The 12,143-nt window shown below is 40.7% G+C and overlaps 1 protein-coding gene across 8 annotated transcripts in view; it reads left to right on the forward strand.

Moving 5' to 3' along the window:
- NTM (neurotrimin) overlaps positions 1 to 12,143 on the forward strand; it is a 1,227,126-nt gene that overhangs the window by 1,185,107 nt on the left and 29,876 nt on the right. The gene's annotated exons all lie outside the window — the stretch shown is intronic.

The raw sequence follows: 12,143 nt of genomic DNA on the forward strand, positions 1-12,143 counted from the left end.
CAATTTGCAACAATTCTCAAGGATGGTGTCTATTAATTGTCTTTTCCCTTGGGAATTATTTAGCTTCCCCTTGTTCTTTGTAGGATGAGTAATTTTTGATTATGTAGTACACATTTTGATCTTACTAGACTCTAGATTCTGTTAAGATCCTTTGAGAATATTACAGGCAGAGTTGGCCAACTAAGACTCTGGGTGGTGGTTTACACAGGAGTTCAGTTCTCAAAGCCTTTGGTGTACTGTCCTGGGTTAGTTCCACACAAGTTCAGAGTGAACCTGGGACTTCATCCATTGCTATATCTGATTCCTTTCTTGAGCTCCTTCTCTCCGTGATTTCCCCCGGCTCTCCAGCTCCCATGAGCCCCCTTTCTTTGCCATCTGCCTAGAAAGCAAGACTATTAGCACCGTCCTCCACCCCCTCACCCCCTGCCATAACCTTAATGTTACTAATTTCTTGTGACTGAGTCCAACTCCAGGGAAAAGTGTTGAGAAGAAAGAGAAGAAAAAAATTAATGGGTATTCCTCTACACTTTTCAGACCACAGAGGCTCCTGTACTCAATTCCTCTGGTCATGAAGTTTTTCTTTTAAGTTTTAGATGTCTTTGTGGCCACTGCTGTTACTATCACCACTGCGGCAAGACTGCAGCTTCAGGACTGAGGTTTACCTCAGGGCAGGGCCAAGGGAAGGAAAGAAAACGGATTTCCCCTGACTCTCCATCCTACAAGCCTTATCTTTCCACATCCTCAGACCAAAAAGAGTTTATCCCAGAGTTGTTTGTTTGTTTTGTTTTGTTTTTGTTGCTGTTGTTGTTGTTGTTTCTGTTGGCATCTGCTATACAGTTTTAGGATTCTGGCTGCTCTGAGTTTAAGCCAGGAACGGAAGGAGGAAAACAAACAACAGGACACTTGCTGCTATGTTGTTCTTTCTTCAAGCTTTCATTTCCCTCCATAGGCTGCTTGCTATTGTTTAATGTTCAGAGCTCTCATATATTTTGTTTATGTATTTTGTCAGTTATAATGAATGGGAGAGAAAGGATAAGATGTGGTTACCCCATAATAACTTGGACTGCAAGTCTTGTAGAGAATTAAAAATAATAACAGTAAGACTGACTAAAAGATAGTCAGTTAATAAAAAAAATAATTTTTTTATTATCACAATACACATATAATTTTCAGCACTGTCAGTGAGCAGGCATCTCCCACTGCCCTGCCCTTGGTAAATCGCTGATATGGGGAAATTGAGAGCCGGGAGTAATAGGAAATAGGGCTAAAGAGTCAGCTATGTTTGTCATGGGTTATTAAAGAACTTAATAAGGATGGTGTCCTTCATTTTGGAGTTCTAAATATGCATTGGATACTGAGTGTATTGTTTTAATAGACCCTGTGCATAAAAGCATAGATGAAGAATTAACATCGACCTAGTAAATTACAAATTTATTGAGAGCAAGAAACATACCAGCTGTACTTTTGTGCATTTATTCATTCAACAACTATATATTGTGTACTATATGCTATAGATAGAGAAATATTATCTCTCTTTAATGGAGCTTTACTCTGAAGGGAAAGATAAATAACCAGTCCATTTTAATATAATGTAGTAGGTGTTACCATTCTTAAAAAGCACCAAGCAGTTAAGATGAGCAGTGAATTGGAAGTGGGGGTGCTATCCCAGGGAATGTGCAGAGTTACAGAAGGATTCCTATATGAGCGGAATTTAAGCTGTAGCCAGAAAGAAAAATAAGGCACAACCTGAAAAATAGAGTGTTTCCAGGTGATAATATGACTAAAACTAGGGACAAAAGGTAAGATGATATTCTTCTAGAATTATGAGTTGTTTCCATTAGATCTGAACCAACTATGGGAAAATGTGAGGAAGAAATGATAAGGAAATAAAGAGGCATTAGATAATGATGGGCTGTATAGGAATTTATGCTGTGTTTGGGATGATGGTATCGTATGGACTGGTAGATGAGTATGGATCAGATGTTGACACCTACCTAATATTATTATTGAATAAAAATTAAAATAGATAATATTTGTAAATAAGTTTTATAAATGCAAAAGTCCAGCAGACCCCTCCAGTTGTCCCTAAATTATGAGATGATAGAAGTATCAGTCAACAGAAGAGGATGGATTTAAGACATACTTTAGAGGTAGAATTAATAAGACTTGGTGATGGCTTTGATATTGGAATCAGGGATTGTTAAGTATTGAGTATGATTTCTACTTTTTTTTTTTGAGAAATGTGACTGGTAAAGGTGCCATTTGTGAATAAGAGAAAAACTGAAGGAGAAGAACATTTGAAGGAAGATGAAGTTTGAAAAATTTCATGTGGGACATGTTAAATGTGGGGTGACTATGAGACTTCCATGTGACCATGGAATTGCCTGTGTAAGTGTAGGGCTCATGGTAGAGAAATAGGGTGAAGATATAAATGTGTGAGTTATTTCCATAAACCTGAATGTTCAAAGCCACAGAACAAATGATATTGCCTGGGAAATCATTGTACAGTGAGAAAAGAATACCTAGAACCTAGCCCTGAGGAGACGCCAGGAAAGGAGATTTTGAAGAACTATCCAGAGAGGTGGATGGGCAGTTAAGAGATTATGGCGTTATGAAAGCCAAGAAAAACTCATTTATAGGAGTGAGTTGTCGACTATATATATTGCTGCTGAGAAGTCTCTTAAGAAAATGCTAAGATGTGTGCCGTGAATGTGGACACATGGCAGTCATTCAGTGACCTTGGAATGGGTAGGTTCAGTGGAGAGGTGTGAACAGAAGCTGGATTGGACTGGTTGAAATGCGAATGTGAGGGGAAGAATCTGAGATAGCACATTTGGACAACTGTTCTGAGAAGCTTGACTGTGAAAAGAGGCTGTGGAGCATGGGGTCAGTGGAAAACAGTGGTGTTCAGGCAGACATTCGAAGGTGTGAGAGCAACCATGAAAATGATCCAGTACAGCAAAAGCAGGTGAAGATTTAGGAGAAAGTCCAGGTAACTGATGGAAGGAAGTCCTTGAAAAAGTGAGAAAGAAAGAAATGCGTAGAACAAAAGGAGGGATTGGCTTTTTTGATAGCGGAAAGGGAAGACACTTGTTAGACAGTGTAAAGTATGAATAGAAGTGAAGGGGTTGAGGGTATTTCCTCATGAGAGTTGCAATGATGGGTCATGAAATCTAACTTTTCTAAAATGTTGGAGATAATGACATGGCAAGCACAAATGTAGGTCTGTACATTTGATCATGAGAAAATGAGTCTGTCTGATGGCTTCTCTATTCTCCCTTCTCCGGACCCTTCCACACCTCAGTGGAGCAGGAGACAGGATCCTCAGTGGAGGACAGCATGGATGCAGGGAGAGGGTGGTAAGGCACTGAGAAGTTGGAAGAGCATGAAGAAGGAGAAAAATGGACCTTGAGAATGCTCAAGTGTCCGGGGCAGTTATGAATGCCTGCTTGAGGTGGGCATGCATGAATGTATGGAGAAGTCAGTTTGGTTGTTTTTGTGATATTCCTACAGCAGACACAGAGGAGACACACATTTGGATTCATCTAGGATGCGGTTTTCCCAGGCTAGTGGAAAAAGGGAGGGAGGCGAAGGAGTTGAGAGTATTTTCCAGAGAGATATAACAATGATGGTTATAAAATATAAATTTTATCAAAAGGGATGTAAAAGTAAAAAAAAAAAAACTGAAAAATGTTGGATCAGGGGATTTAAAGCCTTGGTGAAGAAAAATAATTGTTCCCTCAAGCCACTGAACAAAGATTTTAAAAAGGTAGGAAGTTATGGAAAGAGTGAGATGCTTAAATTAATGCCTTCAGAGGTGGTTCAGTTTCTGACAAGTTTCAGGTGTGAATGTGGAGTAGGTCATTGAAGACAGCAGAGCAAAAAGTCATGGAGATAAGATCAAGAATATGAGGGGCAGGTTTTTGATGGATTGTATTTCTGGACAAGGAGGTCACAGAGAATAATGGTAGGAGTTAGGATGCAGACGGAGACTCTAAGAAGCAAAGGTTTTTATTGAATAGAAAAAAAAATAATAACCAGGAGGTCAGTAGAGAATAGAAATGTGATGGAAGAGGAAAAGGCAGGGGTGTAGTAATTTAGATAATATGAGCCTTAAAGATGTAAGGTTTGAAAAAGATGGAGCGAGCTCAGAAGTTTAATTGGAAAACAAAGACACCAACCAACAAAAAAATATGTGTGGCATTTGAAAATTCAGTAGCGCCCACTTGACAGGACAGGTCTCCAGGAGAGCCCATGTCCCCACCTGAGTATGAGAGTGAGGTGGAGGCATCTCTTCAAGAATTGGATGCTGTCAGGGAGTGCTGATGATGCAGGAGGTGCTCCTGAGTGCAGAATGGAAGGACCGCGAAAGGATGGGGAGGATGTGGAGTGCAGTCTGATGAGGGGCTATATGAAAGAGCATTTGTGAGACTACAGGAAATCATAGATAACTAGAGATTTATGCTTCTACAGGAGAGGTCAGCAAACTACAGCCCATGGACCAGATTCAGCCTGCAGCCTCTTTTCTGTATGGCCTGCAATGTAAGATTCTTTTTTCTTTTTACATTTTTAAATAATTGAGTATCAGTCAAAAGGAGGATACTATTTTGCAACACATTAGGATTGTATGAAATCACAATTTCATTGTCCAAAAGTAAAGTTTTTTGGAATGAAGCCACACTCACTGATTTATGTATTATCTGTGACTGCTTTTGTGCTACCGGGGCAAGTTTAATAGTTGCTCTAGAAGCCGCTCAGCCTGCAAAGCCTAAAACATGTATTATACTAGTTGATCTTTTACAGAAAACATTTGCTGACCCTATTTTACAGAATTGGTTATGGAAGTCTCCTGGAGAAGAGTGGTAACTGGAGCTGATACCGGGTCTTCAAAGCACCATAGGATGCTACAGTGGTGTGCAGGCTAGCAGTCCCCACAGGCATCATAGGAAAGCATGGTTAAGGCTAACACCTCCCAAAGGTGTGACTATGACTTTGAGCTTTGATGAGAACACAGTAGTCATAGGAGCAAACTTCTGATTTACCTAAGCAACTGAATAATTGCCTTCAGCAATCATGGGTGTTCTGGTTGCTTTCTCTGTTTGACATGTAATTTTATCATCTGCCTGTGCTCTCTGGCTCTCTGACACTCTCCTCTCGTTCTCCTCCCCTCATTCCTTTGTCCCACTTTTTTTATCAGCTGCTGACTCCATTGGTTGATGCATGAGCTCTTGTCTGCTCTTGTACTGTACCATGGAAGGTGCCATTCAAGTCTTAGATGTGGAAATTAGTCTTCTGAAGTTGAGATTTAGAACTGAAATAAAAAAATAAAACTCGTCAGTTAAGATTGCTAGTTTTTTCCCTCCAAGATCCAGTAAAATGTTCCTTTATTTTCTCTTGGAATTATGGGGAAGGAAGAGTTACTGGGGTTGAAGAAGTCTAGAGGAATGGGAATTCATGCAACTTACATCGAGCAGTTGAGGACAGGAGGAGGCAGGAAGGACAGCACTGTCAATGGCAGGCAAAGCCCTTAGTCCTGAGACCAAGCAGGTGCAGGAAAGTCACAGGAGCATGTCGATGCCCATTTTGTAGTAATGGTGGCAGTTTTTTCCTTGCCTGTCCCAGGAAGGTAGAGAGTTTAATCTCACTCCTTGCAATCATTCCACTACTAATTACAAATAGACAGAGCTGAATAACCAGGCTGATTCCACTAGGAAAAAATGCAACCTAATTGATAATGACATAAGAAAGCTCTCTGAGACACTTCTGATTAGGGCACACTGCATCCCAAGGAAGCAGGAACATTGGCTACAAGAGCTTTTAACTAAGAATATTTGTGAAGATGGCCAAGCTTGGCTCTTTTCTTATTCATTCCAAGCCTAGCTTAATGAAGGCTCTTTTAGTCCCCCTTAGGAAATATGGAATGAAATTATTTAGCCTTAGGAGATTATAAGACATCTCTTCATGAATCCAGCCCTTTCTCTCTCTCTCTTTCTGTCTCTCTCTCTCTCTCTATCTCTCTCTCTCTCTTTCTCTCCCCCCTCCACACACACAGAGACACATATGAGACAAAAAAACCTTAAAAATATGTATATATCCACTGTTTTCTTAAAGGTCATCAAAGAGTGTTCTGAATCATTGATATGATTAACAATTGATATGATATAATGATATCATGATGAATTATGATAGGCTAGAACAGCCATCAAAACTCTAGTCAGCCAAAAACAAGAAATGGGGAAAGGATTCCCTATTTAATAAAAGGTGCTGGGAAAATTGGCTAGTCATAAGTAGAAAGCTGAAACTGGATCCTTTCCTTACTCCTTATACGAAAATTAATTCAAGATGGATTAGAGACTTAAATGTTAGACCTAAAACCATAAAAACCCTAGAAGAAAACCTAGGTAATACCATTCAGGACATAGGCATGGGCAAGGACTTCATGTCTAAAACATCAAAAGCAACGGCAACAAAAGCCAAAATTGACAAATGGGATCTAATTAAACTAAAGAGCTTCTGCACAGCAAAAGAAACTACCATCAGAGTGAACAGGCAACCTACAGAGTGGGAGAAAATTTTTGCAATCTACTCATCTGACAAAGGGCTAATATCCAGAACCTACAAAGAACTCAATCAAATTTACAAGAAAAAAACAACCCCATCAAAAAGTGGGCAAAGGCTATGAGCAGACACTTCTCAAAAGAAGACATTCATACAGCCAACAGACACGTGAAAAAATGCTCATCATCACACACCATCAGAGAAATGCAAATCAAAACCATAACGAGATACCATCTCACACCAGTTAGAATGGTAATCATTTAAAAAATCAGGAAACAACAGGTGCTGGAGAGGATGTCGAGAAATAGGAACACTTTTACACAGTTGGTGGGACTGTAAACTAGTTCAACCATTGTGGAAAACAGTGTGGCGATTCCTCAAGGATCTAGAACTAGAAATACCATATGACCCAGCCATCCCATTACTGGGTATATACCCAAAGGATTATAAGTCATGCTGCTATAAAGACACATGCACACGTATGTTTATTGCAGCACTATTCACAATAGCAAAGACTTGGAATCAACCCAAATGTCCATCAGTGACAGACTGGATTAAGAAAATGTGGCACATATACACCATGGAATACTATGCAGCCATAAAAAAGGATGAGTTTGTGTCCTTTGTAGGGACATGGATGCAGCTGGAAACCATCATTCTCAGCAAACTGTCACAAGAACAGAAAACCAAATACTGCATGTTCTCACTCATAGGTGGGAATTGAACAATGAGATCACTTGGACACAGGAAGGGGATAATCACACACCGGGTCCTATTGTGGGGAGGGGGTATGGGGGAAGGATAGCATTAGGAGACATACCTAATGTAAATGATGAGTTAATGGGTGCAGCACACCAACATAGCACATGTATACATATGTAACAAACCTGCACGTTGTGCACATGTACTCTAGAACTTAAAGTATTAAAAAAAAAAAAAAAAAAAACTCTAGTCAGCTAGTTTATTCATTCAGCCTTTGCCCACATGATCATGTGGCCGTTTCTACGTGCTAAACCTGCTATAGACGTTGGAGATATAGAGGTGCATGAAAGAGTCTCTGCTCTCTTAGAAAGTAGAGTCCAGTGGGGTAAACATGTATAAATAATAACAATACGGTGTGATTAGCAATGCTAGAGAAACAAACAATAAGAAACTGTGTGGGGAGGAGGAGGTCCGGAAGTTTGAATGTGACAAAAGCATTCCCGGAGCAGTGATAGCTGGGATAGTTTTGAAGGCTGCATAGACATTTGAAGGTGGACAAAAGAGAAGACACACAGGCACAGATCAGTACAATGCCTCGTGTTTTAGGAACTTCACTGGTGTGTCCAGTGGGTGTAGGGGGAAGTGAGATGGTAATAAAGAACCTGGAGAGGTAGGCAACAGCCAGCTCAAGGGAACCTTCACATTCCATGCCACGGAGCAGTGCAGAGCAGTGGAAGGATTTAAGCAGAGGTGGGACTGACTCTTATTTTTGACAATTATTTTGGCAATAAAGAAAAGAATAAACAGGAGGCATGGAGACTCATAAAGAGGATATTGTAATAATCCAGAGTAGATAATGAGGGCCTGAATTAAGGCAGTAACAATGATGAGGAAAAGAAGAGAATGGATTTGGAAGCTGTGAAGTGAGTGGAAACAGCAGGGTTTGTTGATTGAAAGTGAGGAATAAGGGAAAGAGAGCAAGCCATGTAACTCTCTTATCTTACGAGAATGAGAATTTGGCAGTACTGCCAAGAGAGATTAGACTCAGGAGTGAGAGCAGATGTAAGGGCAAGGTGGTGAATTCATCCTGTGGTGTCTGGGAAGCGTACAGAGGAGGCATCCCATGGGCAGTTATGGGTCTGGGACTCCGCAGGTCCTCCAGGGACGGTCATGCAGATGTGAAGATCATGAGTACAGCTGGCCATCTACAATGTGGAGATGGCATTTAAAAGGTTTACCTGGGGAGGGGGGACAAGCAGTAGAGGAGTAGGCCTTATATGATGCTGTTATTTAGGATTTGAGTATCCAAAACGTTTCCTCTAGTTTGTTCCTTCTAACATTTTAAAGATTATTTCCCATGTGTTAATCCTTCTTCCATATATTTGCACAATTTCTCTCATACAATTTTCAGACCCCATATATGAGTGTTTCAGTAATAAATAAACAGCCACATTTTACTAAGGAGGGAACTGAAGCCCAGTTATTTACTCAAGGCTACCAGTTCCTAAGAGACATCGCCATACTGAGGATTCAGGAGTTCTATGTTTGTTTGCTTGTTTCAATGCATTGCATTCTATCCAGGACCCAGGTGTGCGTGCCTATGTTTAGATTTTACGTCAAGTAGAAAGGCACAGTAGTAGTGTGCCCAGTAAAAGAGTAAATCAGCTCTTCTTTTCCTTTCCACACACTGTCTTTTTATAGATTTAATGTAGGTGAAAATTCCACCTGGCAGTGGAATGCTAAGAACAGAGGGGCGAGGCATTCACAAATAACTGGACAGGGCCCATGCACATGTTTCCAGCGGATGATTTGGTAGGAAGTAGCTATGGTGCAGAATAGACTTTGGGAACTGTTTATAAAGGTTCATTTTTTTCCACAGTCAAAGGCTTTAATTAAATCTTACAAATACAAGGGTTTTTAGTCATGTCTCCCTTTCTCCCAAGGCCCGAAGGATCCTACTCCAATAGGCTTCCTGCCCTTCTGTAGAATTGTTGTGTGGTTTCCCAAGTTATTCCCTTCTGCGCATGGGCTGGTGTCTGTCCTCTCCTTGCCAATTGAAAATACACAGATGGCACTTCCACCTCTAGTATTCCTGGCACCTTGTAGTTTTCTCCCAGAATCTGATTTGAATTTATTCATTAGATTGTCTTAACTATAGATTTGACCCCACCCCAGGTTTTCTACTCCCTCTGTCCCCCAAGGGGTCCCCTTGTCATTGAGTTTTACTTGATACCATCACTAATAAATGGGATTCTTCAGGAAAGCCTGCATTTTCCTCTGCATCTGAGGATGCTGCTTGCGAAGGGAAAGCCTGGCCTCCCTCCTTCTTCCATGTGCAAGAAGCCTCTAGTTCATCAGCTAGTGGCCATGGGCCTCTGCAGGAAGCGGGAGAGCCTTGCATCCTCCGTGCATTTCAACTCACGCTTTGATGGGAAAAGACCTTCCCCCATTTAGTGAAAAAAGAACTCACCAGATTGATATATCTATTCTTCAAAAGGATTATTTATAAGTTATTTCACTTCCCATCCTCCACAAAATATTTAATGAAACATACATAAGGCTCTGCTTCCCTGTGGAGTGATGTTCTTTTCCCTACTATCAGCTACATTTTTGAGGGCTTTTTCTTGGCAGACATGTGAGTTGACATGGATTTGGTTCTGCACCATCACTAGGAGATGATACAGAGGATCATAGCAAGGGGGATACCAAGCCGTGTGTGTCCTGGGCTCCTTTTACATCCTTTTCAGAGAGCTGTAGAATCTCTTAGGGAAAACACACACCAATACATGTATGCATAATATTATTTCCTGGTGTTCAAAACACTTGGGGTTACAGTTCCACAATTCTCAGATTAAGAACCCCTACCCTACAAAATGTATTGACGGCTAAATCCTAGGCTGCCCTACTTCTCAAGGATGTTGGAATCCAGGTAGTGAAGGTGACTTCTTATCTGATCCTGAGTACGATGGTGTCAGGAGAACCTTAACCCTTTAGGAGCCTCTTAAGTCAATAGAATTCCCTTAAATTAATCTGGGTGAGGCATTGAAAGCAATTAACTCCTTCAAAGTTATCAGCACTCAGTATTGGCTTGTATCTCCAGTGATTTAGAAAAAGAGAAAGCAAACAGCCGAGATATGAGGCAATATGACACTGCGGAATGCTATATTTATCCCCTATCAATGTCTTTCAGATCAAATTGGCTGAGTTTACAAATCAAAAGCTGATTTATTTTTTTATTTTTATTTTTTTAGCAGCCATCAGCTGCACCACTGCAAATACACAGTTCCCAGACATCAAGCTGCAAACTCCAAACACCCAGCTGTGTGCTTTCTGACTTTGATATCATCACGCGTAATAGAGGGTCTGCATGCAGAATTGAGCTGACAGGCCTCCTGAGAAGGCTCACAGCAGAAAAGCACCCAACTCCAGGGCCAGCCCAGCTTCTGAAGCCGCATCTGCAAAGAAAACTCATGTCATGTTGTTACGGGAAGGGATCGGTCTCAGAAATGCACAGGGCCTGGCTCTGCAGAGTACAAAGGGTTTGCTGTCTTATAATTAGACGTTAAGTTGCAGCTTCTCTTTAATATGAAGCTAATTATTATTCCCAGAAGATTTCCCTATCAAAAAAATTAAGGAAATTTTTTTCTGTTCTACATATCTATAAAATGGTACAGTTGATATATGTGTAGCCTTACATATTCAACCATATACATATATTCAGTTCCAACTATCAAATGAGGTCTTAATATGTGCCAGGATCTATGATAAATGTTTTGTTGATATAAATACACACTTATATGTGTGTACACACACACACACATGCAATTTATACTTGGCACCAGTTTGTATAATATTTTTATTGAATCTATATTTATTACTTTATGATAGAATCTGGTTAATAAATTAATTTAAAAACTATTCACGGCCGGGCGCAGTGGCTCACGCCTGTAATCCCAGCGCTTTGGGAGGCCAAGAAGGATGGATCAGGAGGTCAGGAGATGGAGACCATCCTGGCTAACACGGTGAAACCCCGTCTCTACTGAAAATACAAAAAAATTATTGGGGCATGGTGGCAGGCGCCTGTAGTCCCAGCTACTTGGGAGGCTGAGGCAGGAGAATGCCATGAATCCGGGAGGCGGAGCTTGCAGTGAGCTGAGATCCGGCCACTGCACTCCAGCCTGGCCAACCAAGCGAGACTCCATCTCAAAAAATCAAAACAAAACAAAACAAAAAATACTATTCATCTGCATTTCTAGCTTATGCAAAGGGTATAGTGAACATGGAAGTTGTTTGGGGAATGGGACATGGTGCAAAAGAAGGTATGGCAAGGTGGAGGAGCTCAGGAAGAAGCAGTTTCTGTGTATCCAACAGAAAGGGTATCCTGAGGAGACAAGTTTCTCGGGCATAAAAGAAGTTCAGGTGAAGTAAATAGGAATCTGAGCTGACAAAGAGGCAATGTCACGGGGATGTTACCATATGCCTGCTCTACGACTTACGCACAGCTCACAAGCAGCCAGCGTGGGCCTGTTTAAGAATGCTTTCTCTTATATGATAGGAGCCACCTATTTAGAACAATTCAGCTATCCCATTTCCCAGAGATGGGCTCTATGTTTGATATCAACTGTGTGAGGCCTGTACTGCAGCATTACAACAGGCAAAAGTAGGTTTGAGCCCTTCAGAACTTTTCCTATGAAACACATCTTTTAAATTTGCCCATTTTTGGCAAGATAATCAGATTCTCTTTTCTGCCAGCCATGCTACCTGCATCCAAAGGAAATGTCAAGGAACTATGTGTAATATATATGTATGTATATTACATATATAGAGGGATAGATATAAAATATATTTATATCCTTTTATTTTTAGTTCTCAAACCAGAGACA

Source organism: Chlorocebus sabaeus, chromosome 1 (genome assembly GCF_047675955.1).
Source record: "Chlorocebus sabaeus isolate Y175 chromosome 1, mChlSab1.0.hap1, whole genome shotgun sequence".
NCBI classification, from domain to species: domain Eukaryota; kingdom Metazoa; phylum Chordata; class Mammalia; order Primates; family Cercopithecidae; genus Chlorocebus; species Chlorocebus sabaeus.